The sequence below is a fragment of the Neopelma chrysocephalum genome, unplaced genomic scaffold (genome assembly GCF_003984885.1).
Source record: "Neopelma chrysocephalum unplaced genomic scaffold, ASM398488v2 Primary Assembly neopelma1_183833, whole genome shotgun sequence".
In the NCBI taxonomy this organism is placed as follows: domain Eukaryota; kingdom Metazoa; phylum Chordata; class Aves; order Passeriformes; family Pipridae; genus Neopelma; species Neopelma chrysocephalum.
The window spans coordinates 11,493-16,256 of record NW_020938327.1 but is presented as its reverse complement, the minus strand read 5'-3'; positions in this window follow the sequence as shown (position 1 = coordinate 16,256).

Below are 4,764 nucleotides of genomic sequence, written 5' to 3'. Positions count from 1 at the left end.
GCTGGTTCCATGCACAGCTTACCTGGGTGAGGGGATCCAGGTGTGACAAGAGCTGGCACCAGGCGTCACTTGGGCTCTGAGGACAGGGCTGGGAAGGGCAGTGACGGAGCTGCACTGGCCCACAGAGTGACCACCTACGTCCCACAGGAGCCCTGGCACACCCGGAGGAGCCAGAGAGCTCCCAGGACCAGAACTAAACATTCCCTCAGCTTCTGGGGGGTGTCGGCACCAAGGAGGTGTCGCTGTTCCGCTGTCCAGGCTGCTCAAGGGGGATCCCCACACGCTCCCTGATGGGCAAAAGGTGCCCAAGAGCAGCCGAAAGGGACCTGCCATGAGCGGCTGTGCTGGGAGGGGCTGCTCGGGCCGGTTCCAGCCGGTTCTGGGCATGGGCATCTCCATGGCAACTGCCAGGGTTGTGTGATGTGGGGCCTGTGGGTGCCCAGGGGACACTGTGACCCTGCGGGGCCTCCTGGAACCGGGGGGACATTGTGACACTGTTGGGCTCAGGGAACCGAGGGGACACTGTGACACTGCCCTGGGGTGTCTCAGGAGCCCCCTGAGTGCCCACTGCGGCAGAGCAGAGCAGAGCACCTGGCTCAGGAGGCAGCAGCTCCCGGGCTCCCCAGCACTGTGCCGAGGCAGCCGCCTCCAGCCCAGGCCTCCTCCAGCCCAGGCCTCCTCCAGCCCAGGCCTCCTCCAGCCCAGGCCTCCTCCAGCCCAGGCCTCCTCCTGCCGCCGCCTTCAGCTGCAGCAGCGGCAGCCTCAGGGCAGCCGGGCCTCGTCCCTGGCTGGGGCCGGGCCTCGTCCCTGGAGCCCCGGGAGCCACGGCAGCCCGGCCCCGGGGGCACAGGGCCTGTGCTGGGGGTCCCTGGCAGGGGCAGCCCGGGCAGCAGCAGCGCAGCCCGCGGGGCAGGAGCTGCCGGGAATGCGGTGGCCTGGCGGGGCTGGAGCCCCAGCGGCACGACGAGGAGCCGGCAGGGCCGAGAACGGAGGGACACGGGCAGGGAGGCTCCCGGCATCTGCCCAGCCCTGGGCCAGCAGCCGCTGCTTGGCTGGGGGAGCTGAGCGGCCTCTGCACATCCCCCGGTCTGCTTTCAGCCCCCCCCAGGGCAAACCATCTCCTGACCAGAGGCACCCGAATGATGGCCTGGGTGGGAAGGAGGAGGTGCTGGAGGGGCTGGAAGCCCAGACACAGACCCTGGCACAAGAGGCACATTCAGCTGCTCCTCAACGTGACACAGACGGAGACCCCGGCACAAGAGGAGGCAGATTCAGCTGCTCCTGAGCCAGCAGAGCCCCAGAGCCCCTGTGCTCCTCCGGGCCTGCAGAGCTCCCTCTTTCCCTGCACAAAATCATCCCGGGCACCTTCCCCGGATCAGTCTGGGGCTGCTACCTGGGATCTCAGGTCCTTAGAGGAGATGTGAAAAGACTCTGGGAGATGCCTGGGAGGAGTCTTGGGTGCACCCGTGAGGATACAATTTCATGTAAAGGCGAAGTATCATCTCGGGCAGCTTCCCTGGGTGAGTCTGGAGCTGCTACCCAGGATTTCAGATCACCAAATCAGAGACCAAGACTCCAGGAAATTCTTGAGAAGGGTCTCAGGTGGATCCCAGAAGATGCTTTTTCCTTCAAAGGAGAAAAATCATCTTCAGTTGGTTCCTTGGAGAAGTATGAGGCTCATACCTGGGATCTCAGATCTTTACAGGATGTGCGAAAAGGCTCCGTGAGATGCCTGGAAGGAGACTCAGGTAGATCCTGGAAGATACAGGAGCTATGAAAATTCTATGAAAATAGAAAAATCATCTCTGGTACCTGCCTTAAAGGAGTCTGGGACTGCTACCTGGGATATCAAGTGACTAATTCAGAGATAAAAAGACTCTGGAAAATACCAGACAGTGTTTGAGAAGGCTCCAACTGGAACCCAGAGTATATCTTTACCTTCAAAAGTGAAAAATCACCTCGGGTACCTGCCTTGGAGGAGTCTGGGGCTGCTACCTGGGATTTGTTCACCAGTTCTAGTGACCTTCTGTGAGGGGGCTGCAGCACTGGTGGATGGGGCAGAACAACTGACCTTGTCTGCCTTTCTTATGCAAAGCGTTTGACACTGTCCCACACGACATCCTGGCCCCTAAACTGGAGAGCCCTGGATTGGATGGATGGAGCACTTGGTGGGTGAAGAACTGGCTGGGTGGCCACACACACAGAGTTGTGGTCAAGGGCTCATTGTCCCCGTGGAGACCAGTGAGGAGTGGAGTCCCTCAGTGAGGAGTGGAGTCCCTCAGTGACGAGTGGAGTCCCTCAGTGACGAGTGGAGTCCCTCGGGGGTCAGTGCTGGGGCCGATCCTGTTCAACAGCTTTGTGGGGGGCATGGACAGTCTGCCATCCTCAGCTTCCCCACACACAGAGCTCAGCCCCACAGGCAGTGGGATTGACCTTCCCTCAGAGTTCAGGTGTGCACACAACAGACCCTGCACGAGAGCTGCCGTGGGAATGGCTGCAGATGGAGGGTCAGGCCTGACGTGTTCAGATGCAAAGACCTGGTGACACTTGAAGTGCCAGGAGTGGTCCAGGATACGTGGATCTGGCTGCAGGCTCCAGGGCAGCAATGCTGACACTGCAGGTGACCTTTGCAAGACCACCCTTCATCTGAACAGCTTTTGATGTGCAGGAAGGGGTGGGTGCCCTGCACTGCACACGCTGATTCCATGGGCGTTGCCCAGGGGTGGTTCAACAGAGGAAACTGCTGCACTGCAGACACTGAGATTTAGTCTAAGGACTCTTTTTTTCTTTTTGGATGCTGATACTCTTAGAGAAATCACACAGACACCTGAAGGATTTTTGAAGGATTCTTGAGAGAGGCCATACGAGATTTTCATCTGAGCTTAAGGGAAAGATACTTTGGTCACTGTTCTGGGATTTGGGGAACTGAATCATCTGCCCTGTGCTCAACACATCCCCCCTCAGAGAGCTGTGTGAGAGTCCTGCTGAGCAGGTCTGGACTTACACTCACGTAGGTACCTTATGTCTTACTGCAGCCAATGTTGTCCTGCCAGATCAGGACTGGAGCATCCACTGGAGCCCAAACCCTGTCAGTTCACATCACCTCCATCTTCCCCGTGACACTGGCTGGTGTGTGACACAGCTATGCTGCCTCTTCAGGCAGAACAGGCAAATATTTGATGCCTGAACTGGAACTTTTCTCCTTGCTGTCAACATCAATGCAGCAGGGTTGAGACAAGAGACCCAAGAAACCCAGCTTTGTGTTGGACCATCCAAAGAGAACATCCCACAGGCTGGGGGACTTTATTAAGTGCAATTGGTGAGTTCAGGTAATACAGCCTCACCTATTTTTACCTCTCACAGGACTTCTCTGGGCCAAATGCTCAGGTGTTCCCAGGAACCTCTGGAGCATGGCAGACCAATCCCTACCTTCAAGGACCTGGTCCAATGCCTCCTCTCCCTTTCTGCATTGATGCCTGGCTCATGTGCAGATGGTGGTAAAAGTGAGTGCTGGAGGTGTCTGGTCCTGGCTCCCATCAAGGGCTGGGAGTCACCAACTGCAGGGTCAGGTCAGCTGTGACTTCGTAGAGCTAAAACCTGAAAACCTCCAAAGGTGGAGATCATAGAAAGTGTCTGGGCCTCCTGCTGCACTGTAGCATTACCCTCCTGGTCAGGTTTTCTTGAGGCACCCTCTGAAGTCCCCAGGAAGAAGCCTGTGGCTGTGGTCTCTGCCCTGCCCATTGCACATTGCACAGAGCTTGGCTCCACCACCTCTCCAGGCTTTTCGCCTGCCCTGTGCCTGCCCTTCAGCAGCCTAAAGAGGCCCAGTTACCTCAGTCTCTCCACACAACTCCTCATAGAATCATAGAATCAGCCAGGTTGGAAAGGACCTCCGAGATCATCAAGTCCAACCCTTGATCCAACCCCGCCGTGGTTCCCAGCCCATGGCACTGATGCCACATCCAGTCTCATCTTAAAAACCTTCAGGGATGGTGAATCCACCCCCTCCCTGGGCAGCCCATTCCAATGGCTGATCACCCTCTCTGTATATAATTTCTTCCTAATCTCCAACCTAAACCTCCTCTGGCACAGCTGAACACCCAGCCCCTCTTGTCTTGCTGAGAGTTATCTGTGAGAAGAGACCAACCCCCACCTGGCTCCCCCCTCCTGTCAGGGAGTTGTAGAGAGTGAGGGGGTCTCTCCTGAGCCTCCTCTTCTCCTCAGCCCATTGTACCAAACTTCCTCTGCACCTTCTCCAGTGCCTCCCCCCTCCTGTCCAAATGGGAAACTCTGGGCTGGTGCAGACTTTTGCTTTAATCTCAGCTGGCAAATAAGCAGCTCCCAGCCACTCCCTCCCTCCCTTCCCGTGGGAGGGGCAAGAGAACGGGAGAAGCGAAAAAACTCGTGAGTTGAGAGAAAGACAGTTAAATAGATAAAGCAAAAGCTGTGTGTGCAAGCAAATGAAAGCAAGGGATTCATTCACCACTTACCATGGGCAGGCAGGTGTTCAGCCACCTCCTGGAATGCAGGGCCCCATCATTCCTAACAGTTTCTTGGGAAAAAAGCACCATCACTTTGGACATCCTCCTCTCCTTCCTTCTTTCCCATGCTTTGTATACTGTGATATCATATGGTCTGGAATATGCCTTTGGTCAGCTGAGGTCAGCTGTCCTGGCTCTGCCCCCTCCCATCTTCCCACACACCCCAAATCCCCTCCCCAGAGTGGCAGCGTGAGAAGCAGAGAAAGGGCTTCACACTGTGCCA